Below are 22,860 nucleotides of genomic sequence, written 5' to 3' on the forward strand. Positions count from 1 at the left end.
TACAGCGGGCCCGACTTGTCGCTGAAGTCGTCCTAGGGACCCTGGAATAGGGGTTCCTCCCACGCCCTCCTTGTCGAAGACTTTATGAATAAAGACGTCTCTCTCTCTCTCTCTCTCTCGCCGACAGATGGAAAGAGAGGTGGCGCGGGTGAGATGATGCCCACGCGAGCAGTGGGATCGAGCGTTGTGAGCAGTGGAGAGGGCAAAGTAAGAGAGCTGACACGCGTCGAGCGTGCGGCAGGTGACGGAGAGAGACGTTACGCGCCCTGCTAAGAAGGCGTGAGGTACTTAGCAACACTCCAACATCTATGGCGAGTACAGCGGTGTGGACGGAGGGACAACGATACATAGCTAGTCAAAGAACTACTTCGCATCTCCAACGATGCTGAGGCGTCACGCCTTCGCTTACGCCTTCCAGGTACACGGCGGGAACACTACTCGAACCAGTTCCCCGACAGGTGGAACACTGCTCGAATGATAATGCCCTTAACATGGACGTTGTTTCTCAACGGAATACGCCATATCCTCTGACGCAGAATTGGTGGATATAAATGGACGCCCCAACCATATTTTGCCTGCAGCCAGAAATGTTTCTTGTACGATACCAAAAGCAGCACTCTTTTCATGATAAAAAATATTGAAACTAGTGTAGGCAAAAACACTGGTAACGACCACCTCTTTTTTTGTTCCCTCACCATCCTTCTTTCACGTCACCGATGGTGATGGTGTCCGCTATAGGATTTGCATATGTAAGCGTGAATTATTCAAGTGAATAAAACTTCAACCGAACCTTTCACACGAGCAAACCTTGGTGCACTCCGGAAGCCTGCGAGTGTGTTCGGCTCTCACGTCGCTGCAACGAGGTGTGCTGCCTCTGTATCCATGGCTGAAGAATAAACCGAGTACTACAAAAAGCCCTTTCTTTCATCAATCCGAGATCTTTTTTCTTATTACGGATTGTTTTAAAACGCATAACACAACAAAAAATTCTAATTTCTCACTCTCATGCTGCTTATACGACACTGACCGCCAGGAACATGGCCTATCACATATCGCGCAGTAAGCGCTTTCGCCTCATCTGTAGCTGCCATTGATTCTAAAGGTTGTTGTAACTATAACACAACAAATGTTTTTGAAAGGTAACAATATGTGCTGTGCTATTGACTAACCAATCGCTAGTACTCTCACCTCGAAAGTACACCTCCCTTTCTCTGATAGTAGTGCACCACCAGAGTGACGACAAATGTGCTCAAGTTCATGCACTTAAATTTTCTGGCGTGACAGGTAGATCGGAAGCCGGAGACAGGCAAGTTTCAAAAAAAAATTGTGAACTCAATGTTACTGAAATGCAAAGAAAAAAGACTTCAAGTTCTTGACGTCCCATAGGTGCCAGGGTTTCAGACAAGAATAGCAAAGAAAACTCTGAGCTTCATTTTTCATCCTAATAGCGAACATATTCTCGAAGAAACGACGATGCAGTTGAGACAGATTAACTTTTTGGTGTACATAATGTGGGTATTTTAATGCAGTATCTATCTAATGTGCAGAAGCATTTATTTGTGCAAAAGCTTAAGACGTCATCCTTTCATATTCGGAATATATATATGTTCACGTAGGCGCTTGGTGTAGATACTGAGAAAAGACTCATTTTACTCGGTCTAGTGTATTGCCCCATTTGGGCGGTAGGCGCTAAAGAAGAAAGTCGTGCGCCAGGGATGTGCGTGCGGCGAATGAAATCGTTCACTCCGCGGTCTTCTCTGTCCACCCGATCAGTGACGGCCAGTTTCCCTTTGAGCACGCGGCAAAGTGCGCGCCCAGATGTGCGCGCCTCGCGACCGGAGCCCGACAATGACTCTTCCCAAAGTTGGCTGCGCGCGCCCCTTTCGCGAGCGATCAGTCGGCGCGATCGGCTTCTCCGCTTCGACATGTTTACGAGCTCTGGCCGAAGCCGCGGCGCTCCCTTGTCGCGGCTCGTGTGACAGCGGCTGGGCTACGGCGACGCGTAAATCAGCCTCGCCGCGGAGACACGGCGACAGCGGGCCGCAAGTGCGCGACACCCTCTCCCTACTCGCAGCTTTGATCTCTAGCATTTCTGACGCTTTTTTTGCCAGCTCTTTCACTCTTTCGCCGCTGGCCCTTATTGCCACCGGGATAACACTGCCTCCATCGCACCTTTTTTACTCGCTCTCTCGTTTTTCCACATAGCGCCTGTTTCTATGCAAGCCAGGCTTCGTCGCTGCCACGGCTCCAGATATGCCGATTTTTGCGTCCCTGAGGAACGCGGACTTGTTGCAGCTGCGTGCACACTCGTGTGAACGCTAGACCACCGCGTATAACGTACGGTGCGCGTGCATCGGTGACACGCGGTTCTCAGGACACAACCATGTGTCACAGGCACGACACACTTCTCACCGTTGTCATCATGCTATAGGCATGAGGTAAATGAAGTGCCAACCTCATCCCGCCACTGACACTCACTCGGATCACAGTTACCGGCAAAGTTTGTCATGTTCATGAACAGGCAAGCGTAACTTCTACACAATACCCTAACAGGGGCCAGCAGCTGAAACAATCGTTTCGCGCCGGAGGCCTTAGAACGCAGGAGGAAAAAAGTAGGGGAATAAATATATCAAACCATATACCCAGTAGAAGAGCTTCACTTCCGGGAGAACTTAATTCAACGCTTCTGGAACAAGTTTCATGTTCACCCGTCATAGTTGCTAGAGCCAATTGAGGAGGTTTCGAGTACGGAACTTTGGAGCGCAACAGTGCAGCACCAAGGGCCTGATTATATGAAGTAAGAGCCGCCAGTGTGGGATGCCATGAAGCTGGCGAAATCCGGATGAGCGCGGTGCTGCATTTCCCCAGAACAAAACAGCAGACTGCTGTCATATAGTGCACGTAGCATTCCAGCTGCATGTGACATCAAGGTAGAACATGGCATAGCTACTACGGAGGGCGGCCGTCATTGACGAGTCGTGTAGAAGATTACATGCATGCTCGCTGTGCACTGTACTTCATCCGCGCCGCGAGACTAACACGTGGAATGTACTGCCGAATATCTATTACTTCTTGTATTGATGACTGAAGGGCGGCCGCGCACTTATTCACAAAGCGTCATCATCATCATCAACGTTGTCTTGTGCTTGCTGCTGGAACGTTGTACCCCTAATCTCACTAATCTGATCTTTCCACCTAACTTCCAGTCCCCCCCCCCCTCGCACATTTGCCTTAATTTTCCGGAATCTATTGAGTTTCCCTTATGACCTGCGTTTATCCTGCCTAAGCGCAACTTGCCTTACCCATGTATATTTCTTCGTGATTCCAACTCTGCTATTTTCAACACACGTTTGTTTTCTGACCCTCTCTGCTCTCGTCTTCTCTCTTAATTAAAGGGGCACTAAAGGCAAATATTAGGTCGACTTTCGTCGTTGAAATAGTGATCCAGGAACCTCTAAATGCTACTTCCGTGCCAACAAAGTGCTCATTTTGTAATAAAGTCACGTTCTAGTTATCCGCATCAGGTTATCTTCCCTCGAATCACCCGCCTGAAAGCGCGATCTTTCTCACATTACAGCTGCCCTGCCCAATGTTTTCCGCCTGTGCGGCCGCCGACACTTGTAGCAGCACAGCGAAAGTAGCGGAGCCGCAGCAGCAATAACTACAGTTGTTAGAAGAGGAAGTGCGATTACCGCCTAGCGGTACCTATGGGGAGGCTGACGCCGCTTAGCTGTGCATCCGCTAGGTGGCGCTTGCTATCACATACACGTCCAGCTTACATGAATTATTACGGTCAGAAGCGATCAGTCGGGCTTCGACGTGCCCGTATACGCGTGAAAAATCTCTATTGGTGGTAGTTTGCTGCCTCAGCAGTGCTTTTTACCCATCTAAGAGGCGTTGCGCTTGTATGTGGGGGCCGCGCGCTGGCTAGGCTAGTAAATTCATTTGGTGGCAAAGCCACTGCTGTTCCTGGCTGCGAGACTGGTTACAGGTCCTGCAAGAACAAATCATTGCTCAGAGTTCCTAAAGAAGTGCTGTTTCAACCTATTATCGTGTTTCTTTACATGTTCATTGATACATCTTTCAGTTTGCCCAATATATAAACGACAAGAGTAGTCTGTGCCCAGGGAACATGGTCATATTGCGATGGTTACTTTTCAACACTTTTTTTTCCGTCAGAAAACGGTAAGTTTCACAACACGGTTCTGACGGTTTCTCTGGTGCAGACATAAATACCCTTATTTCCAATCTTCTTAACATAAGTGCTACGCCACGAATGAGAAATAACAGCACTCTTTTGCTGGTGAAACTCGCCTCGTTTTTGTTTTCACCTTGAAAGGCACAATATGACTCAGCTGAAGCAAAGACAGAATTGTGGCTCCACATCGGCAGCCTCTCGGAAATGGTGCATCGCTTGTGAAATGTGCCACTAATAGATTGCGAGACGCACAATGAGGATTTGACAAGCACTAATCTAGTCAAGTTCGCTATCGAGACAGCACTTTATACGAGTAAAAGCTTGTTCATTCGAACTCGAGGCAGTCAATAAAATTCTTCGAATAAATCGAAATTCGAGGGCACTAAAATGTACAAACCGTGCGCCACACTGCGGCAGGGGGAGGGGGGACACAGAAGCCACCTCAGACTCCTTATCACGAGCTATAGGCGCTACAACACGTTTTTCAGAGTTGGTTTCGTTGATTAAATTAACTAAGCTTTTAAGCGTCAAGAGACTTAATTCATTGGTCAGTTATACGCCACGAACACACACCAACTCCAAACAGTCATGCGAGCGCTCAGGCTTAAAGGGGCCCTGGTGATACTTATGCGACAGCCTCATTTAGCACCGAAACGCGTGTATTAATGATTGCAGAGGCGAATGCAGCAATTGTGATGCAGATCGCTTCACTAAAAAGTTAGTTATGAGTCCTGAAAGTTTCAAACTGAAGCAGAGGACGACGCGAAACGTTCCCTTTCGCATTTTACCTGCCTGCTGACGTCAAAGACCGCTTCCAATCACAGCACGCGTATCATAAAGAGATACCGGAAATGTCATTTCATGGTGGTCTTCATACAGTACCTCGCTCCCTCTCCTTTTTAACGACGTCATTATCTTTTACAACGAACCATGTCCGTCGCGTAGCAGATGCTCCCATGGTCTCACTGTGTAAAATCCTTACAGACAATTTCGGCGGATGCACTTCTCGGCCTGCATGTAAGACGCGTTCCATGGCAACGCCAGCGTCCACCGCTTGGAGCATTTTTAGCTCGTTATAGTTGCTGACGAACCTATAGTTGCTGACGTGCTATAGCCGCTTTCGTAGACCAAGTATGAGATGGCTGTTGTGAAAATATATGATTGTAAAACAAATTATTTCTTTTTTTTTTCTGAGAAAGCATAAATAGGATTTCAATATTTTTACCTTTCACTCGTATGACCTAGCTACTACCTTATATAATGCACGCTAGTTATCGTGTAGAGCCAATCAAAAACTAACCAACTACGTCGTCATGTCACGTGGTTTGACCTCTCTTGCCAAAACAAAAATAGCCAATGTGTGTCGATGCTTACCGAAATCAAGGCATTTGACCCGTGAGTAAAACGTTTTTTTCCGCACACTATAGAAAAATGGAATGTATTGCCTGGGCCAACAAGATCATTGCCTTTAGAAGATTTCTTGCATGAATGTATTGATTCGCGTTTTGTTTATTAAGAGCTGTAATTTCTTGCATGAAAGTATTGATTCGGAATTTGTTTATTAAGAGTTCTATTCCTGTTTGTTAAGAGTCGTATTCTTGTGTGTGCTGATGTAAAGCAAACTCACTCCTGCGATAGCCCAGTTGGGGCTGCAGTATGTAAAAATAAATAAAATAAATATATAGCTTCGATTTCAGCGTTGCCACTTGCGCAACGATATCGGCGCATTTCTCAGCATCAGAAAAGCCGATGAAAAAGACATGTTGAATATGTTGCACAATTTATGCTTCAAACCATGTTTATTTATTGGTATAACGTTAACGCAATCAAAATTTAAGGTAATCGATATCTTCCCTGCGTGTTCTTCGTATCAGGTTAGTTCAACAAGAACAATCAGTATACTATGAATTCGCATGGGCCTTTCTTCCATCGCGAATGCATGAGCATCGTTTATTGCTTGCGCAAGAGCCCCAGCGCAACATTCGTAATCTCATGTGCCGAGAACTGCTTCTGTTTTGGTATTTTCCGTCCCTATAGTTCGCTTTGGTTTTGCAACATATGACCGCTCCAGGTCGACGTAGAACTGCGTGAAGCGACGAGAACCGGGTCACCCATCACTATTACCCGCCGCGAATGCCGACCTGTTCGGTGTATCCCGAGGTTTCTCCCATATAACTACACAGGGCTGTGCCACGACCATGGAGTCAGTTTGAATTAGCCGAGTTTAAAATAACGATTCTTCACTGTTTTTACACTAAGACATTACGCAAGGAGTGGACATCAAGGACGAAAAGTAAAAAGGAAGTATACATGGAGCTTCAAATAACATACGAGCAGGCCAAAAGGGCGAAAGGTCATTTTTCCAATTACGTTTTATTTTCTAATAACCCGTTGATTTAGAACGCGAAAAAGCTAATGTTGGCGCGTTCTTTCTTCATGCCATATATGTGACAAAAATAAGTGAGGATAATGTGAAGATGTATAATTAGGCTCGTTAATTTATATTCATATTTAAAAACAAGAACCACGCATTATCCGGTATGGCTTTATGAAGCAAACATGAGGGAAAAAAACCTGCAACGCAATGCTAGCAGACTGAAGAACTTGTTCTTGTGCGAGTTGGTGCCCAAGTTTGTTAAAAATGTTGGCACTCCACTGTCTTTTTTTCATGTTCAGGCTTTGCGCCGAACTAACACGTTTAGCAAACACTAAGGACATACTTTTTCCAACGTTGCTATACATGTTAGTCGCACTGCATGCCATAAAGAAAAGGGAAGCAGAGGAGGGAGGTTGGCGTTCCGCTAGGCTCCCAAGAAAACAAACAAAAACAAACTGATCGATTGATATCTGGGGTTTAACGTGCCTTAATCACCATACGATTATGGGAGACATCGTAGTGGAGGGATCCGAAAATTTTGACCATCTGGGGTTCTTTAACGCGCACTCATATCTTAGCGCACGGGCCTGCAGCATTTCCGCTTCCATTGAAAATGCACCAGCCGCAGCCGGGATTTTATCCCGTGACCTGCGGGTCAGCAGCCGAGTACCTTAGCCACTAGAACACCACGGCGGGTAAACGAAATCAAAAACAAATTGTTCAGACAGTAAGCCACTTCTTTTACTCGATGAATCAACTATAAACGCGTTAACTACCTATAGAAAGTCCTAGCGCAAGTGAAAACCAGCGGCACTAGCGCAAAATGTATAAAATACCCACTGGTATACGCCAGCAATACATCGACGTCATAGCGAGGGCGAGCGCTACCTATATGCCGTCAATCACACTTCTACTTCTAGCCACTGCACAATAACGGCCACCGAACAATTTCCTGCTTGCTTGGCTCAACCCGGCACTGCTAGATAGCACCACCTGTCTTGCCTAGTCAGGCAAAAACGGAACTTATGAACCACTCGCGCCATTTCTCATTATGACGATAGGCGGCTCTTTTTTTCTATAAATCATTGAGAAGTGAACAAGCAGCATTTTATTTCGTCTCCTAATCCATGGAAGGCTCTTTTTTATTGCACCTAGTTTAATTACTCGCCATTGATTATAGTGGGACGTTCTTACTTTATGGGAAGGATTGGTTACTAAAATGTCTTTTTCGTAGCACACGTCACGTGCCACATTTAGCTTAGTTTCGCAGTAGGGATGACACTGCTGTTGATAATAATGACGGTTTAGAAATCGGTACATACTGAGCTTTCACTGTGACACAAATTGCTATTAGCCTTCAGTGCGGTTTCAAGGTTACGCCTACCATATTCCTTTTCATTGCTAACTGCGTCGTCCTCGAGTGAAGTTGAACAGTTCTTGCAAGCCTCTACAATTCTGCTCCATAGCTAAGCACGGGTAACAGGCAGCTGTTACGTACCTTCGTCTTTGGGAATAGTGGTAAACTACCACTCATGAAATGAGACTGCTTGCTAAATGTGATCAACGTCATGCTCACTCATCTCGGCATTTGGCTCTTATGGTTCGCCTCGACGGTTACTATGTGTCCTATGTATTACTTTACAACTCCTGGCGTGTTGTAACGTATCGCAAAATGCTGTTCTTTCCCGTAGAACCTTGCTTTCCCTGTACAATTCAGCAATCATGAAGTGTAATTGATCGCCTGAATTACTCATTAATGCAAACTCATCAGCGAATTCCAGGATACTAAGATACCCTCATTAACTCTTTCCCCTTACTGCTCGAAATCTAGAGCCCTCAAAAACCTCCTGTAAACAAGTTGTAAGTAGCCCGCAGTTTACATTTTAAGTTATTGTTCTAGGAATTTCAGATGGGAATTTTATGACTACAATTCACTGAACGTAAAAATGTACGGATCTTGAATACCTTCAACCGAAAGCGGTCGAACAATAAGTGGACGACCTGGAGGAGCTCTAATGGGGAAACTAAGAATGGACTTGGTGGCACCCACAAGAGGACGATGCTCATCCCGAATTTTCTGGTGGTGCTGGTATTCCCGTGCTTTCACTGTCATGGCTTCCAGGGTAAGACCACGAGCGCACCTGTGAATGAAACCAAGCCGACGATAACAACGATACGGACGACAAGCGGACAGCAAAGATGACTAACAATCGTGTATTCACATGCCAACAACCTAGCTACTGCGTCACCGGAACGATTCCGCCATCTGAAGCTAACAAACTCGACTACATAAACCTTGCTTGAACAGCCATACGCTTCAGTGGCACCGATCAGAGGAGGATGGTCATAGCTGCTTTTCTTGTGGTGCAGGTTGGTGCTAACGTACCTGCTTATTCTATACAAGACGATGCATGATATAACCCTAGTGGTTCGGCCAACTCCACATTTTTTATACCTTTATAATTTACGAGTGCTATAAAGTGGTTAAGATGCTCGTACTATCGTCAGGTGAGGTTGAACTTTACCCAGGTCACCACTCAGACTCAGGCTCTGATGCTCACTCCAGGAACAAGCTTCTAAAGAAGGTCCTTAAAGAGCAAGAAAAAACAAACAACGCGTCAACGGGCCTGTTTGGCAACGTGGAATAGGCAAACTGAACCGTTAATAACATGGAGGACAGATTAACTGTGGTTGAAAATGAAACGGCGCGATTGAACAAAAAAACTCACGTCGATACGGAGAAATAAATTCCAGAATTATTAAGCTCAATGAGAGAGAATGGAAGTCAACGCAACCACTTAGTCATTTACGATATTGCGGAGAAGCATGAGGGAGATGTGAAACGACTTGAACACAAAGTGTCACTTGTCTTTTAGGGTATATATATTTGGCTTTGAAATTAAACCTGCTGAACGTATCGACAGAATAGGCACCCAAAGCGATGATTGAACTCGTCCGGTCATGATCCGGCTCTTTGGCTATTCTGAGAAAACTAAAGTTATTTCCAGCTAGGCTCGAAACACAAAGGCACTTTCTGTTCTATTTCCGAGGATTTCTCGAAAAGAAGTGAGAGAACTGAGAGCACGATCATGGCAGTCTTGCGCAGGCGACAGAGTTAACATTTGGGAAGCTAAAAGTCCACGAAAAATTATTTGCCTGGGACCCGTTAAATATTGCTAGGATTGAACTAAAGCATAACGCCGGATCCACTCGGACTACCCTCACAACTTCATCTACGCGCGGAATTAAGACCCAATAAAATAACACGAACTGACTCCACACGACAAAAACGATCAGAGTTCTTTCTCAGAATGCTCATATCGCTGTCAATAAGTTTAGTCAACTATAAAACTTAATCTTGTCGCGCAAATCCCAAATAATAATAATAATAATATAATAATATTATTATTATTAATAACAGGAATTTTACGTCCTAAAATCACAATATGAATACGCGAGACGCCATAGCGGGGGGCTCTGGAAAATTTTGCCATCTGGTGTTTATTAACCTACACTGGCATCGCACAGAACACGGGCCTCTACCACTTTGGCTCCATCAAAATTCGGGTTGCAAGCAATTATTTTTTTTTCGAAGTGGAAGAGGGGTGGAGGCACCTCCTTATTTAGAGTGGAAGCCCGGAGGCAAATGGTCATTTTTTGCCTGTACGCAAAGCAAAAAACATTTTGTGGTGGGGGGGGGGGGGGGGCACGAGTCCTGAGTGCCACTCTCTGGTTACGCCACTCATGAAAATGCGTCTGCCGCGACGAGGGTAGAACCCGCGACCTTCGGTTTAGCAGCCGCGCCCCTAAGCCACTGCTCCGCCATGGTGGGACCCACGTATTAGGGGTAACAGAAATGTGGCTGTATTCACGAATGCGGGATTTCGAAATTATTCCCCTACCTACAGGCTGTTCCGTAAAGAGGAAAAAGGGTGGCATTAGCAATCAAAACAAATCTGCAATATTCTATGTGTGACAGCTTTGTTGGCCACGAAAGCTTATGGTGCAAATTCGTGTACTGGTAACATAATTTTGGGGTACGTGTATATACCCGCGAATGATGAGACACAAATCTTTGAAAACACGCCAATTCAGTGTCTCAAATTAATGTCATAGGGAATTCATTTTACCTGAGATAAAGTGGAATACTTTTTCACATGACGAGCGGGAAGCAGACAGCTCTGATTCACTAGTGCAAAGCATGTTTTATTTTACATCGGGTAAATTGGTGACTGAAAATAAACAAATATGCTCTTTTTATTCACGACGCTTTGGCTTAAACTTTGTAAGCAGTACGCTGCATAAATGATTTAAGTCTATAGGAAGCGGCGTTTCAGACCCCAAATCGATCATCGTATACTGTGTTGCAAATCCAACCGCGCAAAAACCCACTGAGCAGGTTTCTTGAAAATTAGGCACGCGCTGGCGACATTGCCGTGGGTACATTAGCAAAGACAAGGATTTGCGTCTTTCAACAAAACTACAGACGTGAGCGAACTATGCTGATGTTTTAACCGAATCTTCTTTTTTTTTTGCGAAGCCACACACAAGAAAAAGTGTATCATTCGAGAATTTCCTCGAGTTGATCGAGGAATCATACACACGAAAAAAAAATAAAGCATCACCAGAAAAGTGGTAAAAACACTGACACCAATTACCTTACCTCGACCTTGCAACAGAAGATCGCCGATGCAAAGTAAAGCTTCAACAGTGCCACTTTGTCATCTTTCACGGGGGCCCCGCCGTGGTGGTCTAGTTAGTGGCTAAGGTACTCGGCTACTGACCCGCAGGTCGTGGCTTCGAATCCCGGCTGCAGCGGCTGCATTTCCGATGGAGGCGGAAATGTTGTAGGCCCGTGTGGTCAGATTTTGGTGCACGTTTAAGAGCCCCAGGTGGTCGAAATTTCCAGAGCCCTCCACTATGGCGTCCCTCATAATCATATGGTGGTTTTGGGACGTTAAACCCCACATATCTATCAGTCAATCTTTCATGGCACACAGCCCTCAGAAATTCCGGCGACACTAGGCTGACAAACGTGAAACTATTTGGCAAATATATGCTCCCTGTAGCATTATTTCCGAACTGGAACGTAATGCAAATAAACTAGACTTGTTTCTCGATCAGTTTTCATGAAATCCGCCAACAACGCACAGCTTAAACTATATGTGTTGAGATTGTCCATGCTGGAATTGACCATACGCGAAGAGGGTATCTCCGCTTCTAGAGAAACTGAATCTCAAAAAATTTTCTGACCCCTAATATATTACCTATTCAGATGTAAAATCGATATGCGCTATGGGTAGATAAATACCTGCATAAAATAGTTATCCCCTCTCTTGACACGGCGATGTTATCCAGATGCCTGGTGCAGTGCCAATTTAATTCTGATATGCACATCCGGTTCGAAATGAACAATATTTATCTTCTAGTCTCATTAACCAATACTTGTTGCACATTAGCGGAACACGTATTTTTTAAAGCCATCTTACTCTGCTTAGAAAACAACGAGCTACTTTACAGTCGACAACTTGAATTTAAATCGGACTGTTCAACTGTAACACAACTCGCTGAACATATAAAACTGCGAATGCAATTAACGGTGGATTCAAAATAGGCGCTATTTAAATATTTAAATTTTTCTAAAGCGTACGACGTTGTTGAGCATCATTATTTGCTTACAAAACTATTAGAATGCGGTACAAACCGTGAAATAGTTTGTTAAATCTTAAGTCCATTAACAAATCGAACGCAAGGCGTCCCATGGGAAGCAGATTCAAGTTTACTCAGGGGTCCCGCATGGGTCCGTTCTTCTTCCTATTCCATTTCATATGTATAATAACGATAACGATGTAATTAGATGTACATGAAATGGTCATAATACGGCTTTTTTGCGAATGACTGTGTATGCACAGTCATCAGCAAACACAATATACACAGTAGCCCGTCAACTATAGGATCAAATCCAATTGCATAATTTATTGCAATATATTTATTTATAGTAGAGTACACGGCGCAGCAGACTTGACGCGCCAAAAACCAAATGTATATATTACTTTCCTGAACAAGAAAACTCCAATAAATTTCAATTATACTGTTGGTAACACCACACTCCAAAAATGCCATGAGTTAAAATACTCGGGCCTTATCCTCACGTCTTATGTTAATTAGGAACTTCACATCTCCTCTATCTCTCAGACCGCCCAATGCAAACCAACTTTCTTACGAAGAAAGCTACGTTACACTCGACCGCATGTGAAGTTAAATGCCTACAAAACATTTGTTAGATCAACATTAGAGTATGTTGATTTTATCTGAAGCCCCTACGAAAAACACTTAACTGATACAACTGAGCCAATATGAAAACGAGCCACTAGATTCAGGTACTCTGTTAATTATAGACAATGCAGCATCTAAAAGCTATTTGTGAAATCAAACCTCAAACCTGTGACGCAATGAAGAATTGTTTCGAAGCCTAAATGTTTTTCTTCGGTACAATGATCATTTCGAAATTCCAAAGTCACGTTATTTACGTCATACATTTCTGCACTCGTCCACAACCAATCTCTGTAAAACAATAAGACAACCTTCAAGCCGCGTCAAAACGCACAAATTTTCGCTATTTTCTTCAGCAAGCTCCTACTGGAACAAATTACCTGATGGTGTTGTGAATTGTGCTAATCATTTGTTACTGAAGTGCAAACTGCTCATTTATGTTCATGATTGTCTTTTTGTTGAAATTTTTACTTATGCAACCAGTCTTGCAAGGGCCGATTGAGGCCGTAGTGTAATATATAAAAAGAAACAGGAAAAAGAATTCATACTCGAAGAGGATGTGAAACTTGTTGACAAGATCCCATGCATAGACTGCAGATTGATAAGGTCTCGAATTCGCTTATATACTTAAGGAAGGAACTGCCGAAAATAATTTCCAGAAAGTCCAATTTAAAGCTAGCGCTGAGAGGTAAACTTCAGGAATCTAGAGATTTACTTCAGAATAGGCTCTAACCAAGGAACTGACCTTAGCGTTGAAACAATGAATGATAATCTTACTGCTAATATTAGGGAATGTGCAATCGAAGTAAGAGGTATAGTCATTATACAAGACAGTGGAAGGCTCTCCAAGGAGGCGAAAAGCCTCATTAAAGAACCTCAAAAGATGAAAGCGTCAACAACAGACAAGGTAAGGCTTTTGATGTATATCAACAGTGAACACTCATGAAGGCATAACATGAGGGGAGTTGATTACGCTCTAAAGAACGGAACAGGCTCAAAGCTGCGATGAGAAAACTGGAAATAGGTAAAAACCAAATGCATTCATAATACAATGAAGCGGACGAAAAGCAACAAGACGACAAAAAAACTGTACAAAAAAACTAGAGTGTGAAATTTACTAAATAAAACCACCAGACTCGTGTTGCCCCATCACACAAACAGTGGACATGCATCCTCGAAGAAAAACGAAACGCAATCCTTTATGCTGGAACTACCACTTTGACAGGTTAAATCGTTTAAACTGTCTGGCTTTTTTAGAGCGTAGATTTTCGGATCTCGTTCCGGGGTTGAGCATATTCTCTATAGTTTTATTTGGTTACAATGGTATATAATGCACGCCGTCCACTTATCACCATGGACTCTGAATGGTGATAACTGGATGGTGTGCACTATACCATGGCGAAGGCTTGCCGCTGTTACGGTTTCACTTGACGCTGATAGTACCAGCGTGGTACATAGAAGAACAGACACAGCAGCATACGCGGGGAAAGTGAACGTGGTGCTCGCAAGGATGAAGCATCAACTCGCCCGAACTTGGACCCTTCTGAGCGAAGGAAGTTCTTTACGTTAGCTTTTACTTGGCTAGGTATTAAGCCTTCAAGGGTCGTTGAAGGACCGCGACGTGCTGGGATATGCCCGCTGCCTAACGCAGAAGTAGGGCTACGTCGGAGTTTGGTTCAAAAAAAAAAAACAACTTGCCGTGACGACAATAATTAGCTACCACTGCTGAATTTATATCCATTACCTTGTCTATTTTAAGTATTCTGGTAGGATCTTTTTCGCGTTGTTAAAGGTGCTTTGTCTACATGTCACTTCCTACAATTCGGCACGATTATTCGAACATTGTCAGAAATTGGAGCTCACGTTTTTCTTTCTCATCTTCCCGCCATTTCTGAACGTTTCATTTTGTCTGAATAATTTGACAAACAGTAAAAGAGCTTGATATGCGCCTATATAATTTTTCAAAAACTACTAATTCCTCGCACAAAGAACAATGACATTGCGAAAGCTCTACCACGAGGCTTGAGTGTCGTGTCAGTATATCCCCTTCAGCGGCGGTGGCTACGTATAGCCCGTCACTTTGCTGAAGGTGACTACGACTGGTCGTTCGACGCGCCACGTTCCAGAGCAAACGTCAAAAGTATTGCTTTTGTTTTCTTGTAATGAATGCAATCAACAAATTACTTAGCACAAAATTGGAGCCCATGATTTCAGTCTTTTAATGTCAATATGGAACACATGACTGCCTGCAGAATAATGAGGTATTTAATTATATGTGAATTACAATTCATTATAGATACTCGCGCAAAACAACAGTTTACTTCATTTTCTTTCTTGAAGTAATACTGAGTGCCTTCGAATTATGTTATGTGATTCTGACACGTTGGTACTGACAGTGCATCCTAATTTGCGCCTGAAGGTCGTATATTAAAAAACGCGAGGCTAGAGTGTTATGGAAGCATCGCCACCCTCAGAAAATACTACTTATAGAGAGCAAGAGTATTGGAGCGAATGTATTTAAAGCAGAAGGTGAACTCCAAGAAATGTAGGAGCCCTACCAGGAAAGTGGGGTAAGCAAAGGAGTGCTTACCTGCCCTACCAATTTTTCCTTCTCTCTCTCTCATTTATGAACCTCCTCTGGAGGAATGGCTTCTATTGGTTGCGGGTGAGGGGCGAGGGCTAATCGCGAGTCCACATAGCTATAACGACGTTTATTATATATATATATATATATATATATATATATATATATATATATATATATATATATATATATATATATATATATATATAGAGAGAGAGAGAGAGAGAGAGAGAGAGAGCATCGAACGCGTTATTCAAAGGTCGTAGGTTCGATTCCTGCTCAAGGCTGGTTATTTTTTGACCCACTTTTTTTCTTATTTACATTCCATTTGTTCTAATAACTTCCCTTATACATTCCTTGGCATTATTGTCTGTTAGATCTCATTATATTGTGTCAAAACACAGAAAAACGAGCCCTTAGGTATACACTTCTTCCCATATATATATATATATATATATATATATATGTGTGTGTGTGTGTGTGTGTGTGTGTGTGTGTGTGTGTGTGTGTGTGTGTGTGTGTGTGTGACGTATGAAGCGACGGTTGGTAGAAGCAGAGAAGGAAGAAGTCCCAGTATGGAATAAACATGGCGTGTGAGCCAGGCCTAGTCGCCCAGTCATCGTAGCATCACACGAGTTGGCGGGATAAAGACCTGGCGGCCACATTATCAACCGGCCACCATCTTCGAACGTCTCAGCAAGACGCAGTGACCGAACGTGGACCACGAAAGTACATCCCAACACTACACCAAGACCAGCATTATGACAACACCATCAGACGACCTTGACATCCCCAAGTACACCGGATCAGCGGACGACGGACCCGTACAGGACTGGTTCGACCTTTTCGAGCTCCATGCTGCCGCTGCATCCTGGTCGCAACGGGAGATGATCATAAACTTCACTGACTACATCTCAGGTGAGGCATTCAAGTTTTACCTCCCCCACATCTTCGAGAACGATGAGTCTTGGAAAAAGATCAAAGAAAAAATGATCAGCCGTTTCAAGGAATACGATGAACACCTGTCTATACCTCATCAGCTGAAGGCTTTTCAACTCAACTATGACAAATACGCGAAGTCTTCCCGCTTTAAGCCTATTTTCCAAACGAGACCTCAGAGAAAATATACCACCATTGTGCCATCATATGATTCTTCCGAAAAAACGTCACGCATTCAAACACCGACTGATGAGTTGCACGTCGCAAAAGAAAAGGTAAAGCGTCCGTATACCGAAAGGAATCTAGACCATTTCGCCAAAAGACTGAACCTAAACCCGGCTTTCCCAAGAGCAATGAAATTGGCATTTTCAACGGGTTCACTGCACCCCAACACTTCAGATTTTACTGAACCACCAGAACCCCTTGATGCTTCGTGTGACACACAAGGCCCAGATGGTTCCGAACGTGCGACGGCTTTTACGCGGGACGAGCTGGTGAATCCTCACAATACCAGCCCACACTTCAACGTTCCGGACCAGAGTCTTTCTACAGACATTCTCAGACTAATCACGCTGCAAATAGAAAAACATACGCCATCTGAACCACCTCAAGCCATGTCTGTTGTGCCCTCATCGTCAAGTGACAACACACATGCGAGACGAAGCACTGCAGAAGTTTCGAATCCGCCAATGCCAGAACATTGTCAACTGACAGAAGCATTTACAATCAATGATGACGCACAATTATTTTGGGAGCTTTCTCATCAGCCTGTCACGCTGCTTTCATCGCAAAACGAGCCCAGCAGTAGAGTATCGACTGCCGACTATCTAGTGATCACAACATTGCGCAAAGAAAAGGAGACTCATGTTCCTGAAAGATACCCATCTGACCAACTTTCACGAAAAAACGAGCAATTTAAACAAATGCAACTCCAAGAACCCCAGGCACTACAACGCTTACTCGAACAAAAACAGCGAACAAGTGAAACCTCATCACGAGTATACTTGTGGCTTAATCGGAGACAACACCAATTAAAGAAGCAAAGACATAGTCAATTCTTAAACCATCTTAACAAAAAGCAACGTCGACAAAGTTTTCTGCACCAGTTCTCAACGCCGTGTCTACGATTCAACAAACTGAGAGAAGACCACAGAAAGCTACGAAAGAGACTTTCAGCTACCACGTGTACTATGAAGGAACAAAGGCATCATACCATCAGCTTTGGTTCTCGCACATGCAGGCTGCAAGCACTCGTTCTGTCTCAGCCACGACACAGAAAGCAGCGTCTACGACGGAGAACTTCGTGCCTACGACATCCGACTCTCAAATGCTACAAGTAGTTCGACACTTGTTCATTCATGACAAGAATAGCTGTGTCATCAGTAATTTCTACGTTCAAGGCGTGCTTCTGTTGGCCAGAACGCAATAGTCAACCTCGCCCACCAGAGTTGTCATAAAATTCTGCTGAATCGGCCTTGAAGATTTAGTGACACTTTGGAACTCCGTCTGGACGTGAAACTGAGTTTGGGCATTGTTTTGTTCATTGACTTCTTTAATTTGTTATAGTTTGTAACCAGTGCCATCTTTCGGGGGGAGGGGGAATCATGTGACGTATGAAGCGACGGTTGGTAGAAGCAGAGAAAGAAGAAGTCACAGTATGGAATAAACATGGCGTATGAGCCAGGCTACGTCGCCCAGTCATCGTATCGTAGCATCCCACACACACACACACACACACACACACACACACACATATATATATATATATATATATATATATATATATATATATATATATATATATATATATATATATATATATAATGAGATATAACAGACAGTAATGCCAAGGAATGTACAGGGGAAGTTATTAACATTAATGGAATGTAAATAAGAAGAAAGAAAAGTGGATGAAAAAATTACCAACTGTAAGCAGGAATCGAACCTACGACCTTCGAATTACGCGTTCGATGCTCTAACCACTGAGCTATTACAGCGGCACTCCCTCCATCCACTTTTTTGGGTTTATCTGTGAATTTAGAAGTAGGAGCGACAGTCAGCGCCATCTATAAGCCAAACAACGAGTGTGAAAACACTCTTATGCGCATGTTTGGCGTCACGTAGCACGTGAACTTATTATGAGCGGGCAGCTGATTAATTGTCCCTCTTATACAACCTAAACACACCAAGTCTGCCAGTACGAGACCCTCGTTCAATGAAATAAGGGAAAGAAGTGTATACCTAAGGGCTCGTTTTCCGTGTTTTTAACACAATAATAATGAGATATAACAGACAGTAATGCCAAGGAATGTACAGGGGAAGTTATTAACATTAATGGAATGTAAATAAGAAGAAAGAAAAGTGGATGAAAAAATTACCAACTGTAAGCAGGAATCGAACCTACGACCTTCGAATTACGCGTTCGATGCTCTAACCACTGAGCTATTACAGCGGCACTCCCTCCATCCACTTTTTTGGGTTTATCTGTGAATTTAGAAGTAGGAGCGACAGTCAGCGCCATCTATAAGCCAAACAACGAGTGTGAAAACACTCTTATGCGCATGTTTGGCGTCACGTAGCACGTGAACTTATTATGAGCGGGCAGCTGATTAATTGTCCCTCTTATACAACCTAAACACACCAAGTCTGCCAGTACGAGACCCTCGTTCAATGAAATAAGGGAAAGAAGTGTATACCTAAGGGCTCGTTTTCCGTGTTTTTAACACAATAATAATGAGATATAACAGACAGTAATGCCAAGGAATGTACAGGGGAAGTTATTAACATTAATGGAATGTAAATAAGAAGAAAGAAAAGTGGATGAAAAAATTACCAACTGTAAGCAGGAATCGAACCTACGACCTTCGAATTACGCGTTCGATGCTCTAACCACTGAGCTATTACAGCGGCACTCCCTCCATCCACTTTTTTGGGTTTATCTGTGAATTTAGAAGTAGGAGCGACAGTCAGCGCCATCTATAAGCCAAACAACGAGTGTGAAAACACTCTTATGCGCATGTTTGGCGTCACGTAGCACGTGAACTTATTATGAGCGGGCAGCTGATTAATTGTCCCTCTTATACAACCTAAACACACCAAGTCTGCCAGTACGAGACCCTCGTTCAATGAAATAAGGGAAAGAAGTGTATACCTAAGGGCTCGTTTTCCGTGTTTTTAACACAATAATAATGAGATATAACAGACAGTAATGCCAAGGAATGTACAGGGGAAGTTATTAACATTAATGGAATGTAAATAAGAAGAAAGAAAAGTGGATGAAAAAATTACCAACTGTAAGCAGGAATCGAACCTACGACCTTCGAATTACGCGTTCGATGCTCTAACCACTGAGCTATTACAGCGGCACTCCCTCCATCCACTTTTTTGGGTTTATCTGTGAATTTAGAAGTAGGAGCGACAGTCAGCGCCATCTATAAGCCAAACAACGAGTGTGAAAACACTCTTATGCGCATGTTTGGCGTCACGTAGCACGTGAACTTATTATGAGCGGGCAGCTGATTAATTGTCCCTCTTATACAACCTAAACACACCAAGTCTGCCAGTACGAGACCCTCGTTCAATGAAATAAGGGAAAGAAGTGTATACCTAAGGGCTCGTTTTCCGTGTTTTTAACACAATAATAATGAGATATAACAGACAGTAATGCCAAGGAATGTACAGGGGAAGTTATTAACATTAATGGAATGTAAATAAGAAGAAAGAAAAGTGGATGAAAAAATTACCAACTGTAAGCAGGAATCGAACCTACGACCTTCGAATTACGCGTTCGATGCTCTAACCACTGAGATATTACAGCGGCACTCCCTCCATCCACTTTTTTGGGTTTATCTGTGAATTTAGAAGTAGGAGCGACAGTCAGCGCCATCTATAAGCCAAACAACGAGTGTGAAAACACTCTTATGCGCATGTTTGGCGTCACGTAGCACGTGAACTTATTATGAGCGGGCAGCTGATTAATTGTCCCTCTTATACAACCTAAACACACCAAGTCTGCCAGTACGAGACCCACGTTCAATGAAATAAGGGAAAGAAGTGTATACCTAAGGCCTCGTTTTCCGTGTTTTTAACACAATAATAATGAGATATAACAGACAGTAATGCCAAGGAATGTACAGGGGAAGTTATTAACATTAATGGAATGTAAATAAGAAGAAAGAAAAGTGGATGAAAAAATTACCAACTGTAAGCAGGAATCGAACCTACGACCTTCGAATTACGCGTTCGATGCTCTAACCACTGAGCTATTACAGCGGCATAAGAGTGTTTTCACACTCGTTGTTTGGCTTATAGATGGCGCTTACTGTCGCTCCTACTTCTAAATTCACAGATAAACCCAAAAAAGTGGATGGAGGGAGTGCCGCTGTAATAGCTCAGTGGTTAGAGCATCGAACGCGTAATTCGAAGGTCGTAGGTTCGATTCGTGCTTACAGTTGGTAATTTTTTCATCCACTTTTCTTTCTTCTTATTTACATTCCATTAATGTTAATAACTTCCCCTGTACATTCCTTGGCATTACTGTCTGTTATATCTCATTATTATTGTGTTAAAAACACGGAAAACGAGCCCTTAGGTATACACTTCTTTCCCTTATTTCATTGAACGAGGGTCTCGTACTGGCAGACTTGGTGTGTTTAGGTTGTATAAGAGGGACAATTAATCAGCTGCCCACTCATAATAAGTTCACGTGCTACGTGACGCCAAACATGCGCATAAGAGTGTTTTCACACTCGTTGTTTGGCTTATAGATGGCGCTGACTGTCGCTCCTACTTCTAAATTCACAGATAAACCCAAAAAAGTGGATGGAGGGAGTGCCGCTGTAATAGCTCAGTGGTTAGAGCATCGAACGCGTAATTCGAAGGTCGTAGGTTCGATTCCTGCTTACAGTTGGTAATTTTTTCATCCACTTTTCTTTCTTCTTATTTACATTCCATTAATGTTAATAACTTCCCCTGTACATTCCTTGGCATTACTGTCTGTTATATCTCATTATTATTGTGTTAAAAACACGGAAAACGAGCCCTTAGGTATACACTTCTTTCCCTTATTTCATTGAACGAGGGTCTCGTACTGGCAGACTTGGTGTGTTTAGGTTGTATAAGAGGGACAATTAATCAGCTGCCCGCTCATAATAAGTTCACGTGCTACGTGACGCCAAACATGCGCATAAGAGTGTTTTCACACTCGTTGTTTGGCTTATAGATGGCGCTGACTGTCGCTCCTACTTCTAAATTCACAGATAAACCCAAAAAAGTGGATGGAGGGAGTGCCGCTGTAATAGCTCAGTGGTTAGAGCATCGAACGCGTAATTCGAAGGTCGTAGGTTCGATTCCTGCTTACAGTTGGTAATTTTTTCATCCACTTTTCTTTCTTCTTATTTACATTCCATTAATGTTAATAACTTCCCCTGTACATTCCTTGGCATTACTGTCTGTTATATCTCATTATTATTGTGTTAAAAACACGGAAAACGAGCCCTTAGGTATACACTTCTTTCCCTTATATATATATATATATATATATATATATATATATATATATATATATATATATATATATATATATATATTGCTTAGAGAGCCGGTGGGTGGGGCCCTTGATTATATATATTGATATATATATATATATATATATATATATATATATATATATATATATATATATATATTGCTTAGAGAGCCGGTGGGTGGGGCCCTTGATTTACGTCTGTGCTAGCTTGAGCGGCGCGACGCACCTGGTCGCGATGCGTTAGTATACAGCACCCACCCATCCTTGACCCGCCGCGGTGGTGGTACTCGGCTGCTGACCCGCAGGTCACGGGATCGAATCCCGGCTGCTGCATTTCCGATGGAGGCGGAAACGTTGTAGGCCCGTGTGCTCAGATTTGGGTGCACGTTAAAAAAACCCAAGTGGTCGAAATTTCCGGAGCCCTCCACTACGGCGTCTCTCATAATCATATGGTGGTTTTGGGGCGTAAAAGCCCACATAGCTATATATATTGCTACGGGGCGCCACAAATGAACATTCTAGAAAAGAGGACGATGTTTAGCGCGAGCTCGTGCAGACCGGGCTCCATATTGTATGCCTGCCTGTTTACCAAAAGTAAAGGCATTTTTCAGATGCCTGCTCCCCGTAACATTTTGGTGGAAGTGCGGGTCTTCCCACAGTCAACACCACGACGATTCTACGCAGCGGACGTTCCTTGGCTGCCTGTGCGATGCCTGATCAAGACGAACACGAGGATTCTTCGGAGACTACCCCAACCGTGCTTCGTCCAACTACGCAGCAACCAACAGCACCGCATCCAGCTGCTACTAACCGCACCGTCGTCCTGACTAAACCGCGTGACCCAGGCACATTTTCGGGCAGTGAAATAACTGACGTGGAGGAATGGCTTCAGCTGTACGAAAGGGTGAGCGCTCTTTACAACTGGGATCCGATGCTCATGTTGGCCAATATTATTTTCTACC

The 22,860-nt window shown here is 43.5% G+C and overlaps 7 non-coding genes across 7 annotated transcripts; 2 read left to right on the plus strand and 5 right to left on the minus strand.

Annotated features, from left to right (window-relative positions):
- Window positions 1-18,295: 18,295 nt before the first annotated feature.
- TRNAT-CGU (transfer RNA threonine (anticodon CGU)) lies at window positions 18,296-18,368 on the minus strand. Its single transcript has one exon. It is a non-coding gene; the product is annotated as a tRNA-Thr (tRNA).
- A 382-nt stretch (window positions 18,369-18,750) lies between these two features.
- Window positions 18,751-18,823, minus strand: TRNAT-CGU (transfer RNA threonine (anticodon CGU)). The gene has a single exon. It is a non-coding gene; the product is annotated as a tRNA-Thr (tRNA).
- Window positions 18,824-19,205: 382 nt separating this feature from the next.
- Window positions 19,206-19,278, minus strand: TRNAT-CGU (transfer RNA threonine (anticodon CGU)). The gene has a single exon. It is a non-coding gene; the product is annotated as a tRNA-Thr (tRNA).
- Window positions 19,279-19,660: 382 nt separating this feature from the next.
- TRNAT-CGU (transfer RNA threonine (anticodon CGU)) lies at window positions 19,661-19,733 on the minus strand. Its single transcript has one exon. It is a non-coding gene; the product is annotated as a tRNA-Thr (tRNA).
- Window positions 19,734-20,570: 837 nt separating this feature from the next.
- Window positions 20,571-20,643, minus strand: TRNAT-CGU (transfer RNA threonine (anticodon CGU)). The gene has a single exon. It is a non-coding gene; the product is annotated as a tRNA-Thr (tRNA).
- A 563-nt stretch (window positions 20,644-21,206) lies between these two features.
- On the plus strand, window positions 21,207-21,279 carry TRNAT-CGU (transfer RNA threonine (anticodon CGU)). Its single transcript has one exon. It is a non-coding gene; the product is annotated as a tRNA-Thr (tRNA).
- A 382-nt stretch (window positions 21,280-21,661) lies between these two features.
- Window positions 21,662-21,734, plus strand: TRNAT-CGU (transfer RNA threonine (anticodon CGU)). The gene has a single exon. It is a non-coding gene; the product is annotated as a tRNA-Thr (tRNA).
- Window positions 21,735-22,860: the final 1,126 nt, after the last annotated feature.

The sequence above is a fragment of the Rhipicephalus microplus genome, chromosome X (assembly GCF_043290135.1).
Source record: "Rhipicephalus microplus isolate Deutch F79 chromosome X, USDA_Rmic, whole genome shotgun sequence".
NCBI classification, from domain to species: domain Eukaryota; kingdom Metazoa; phylum Arthropoda; class Arachnida; order Ixodida; family Ixodidae; genus Rhipicephalus; species Rhipicephalus microplus.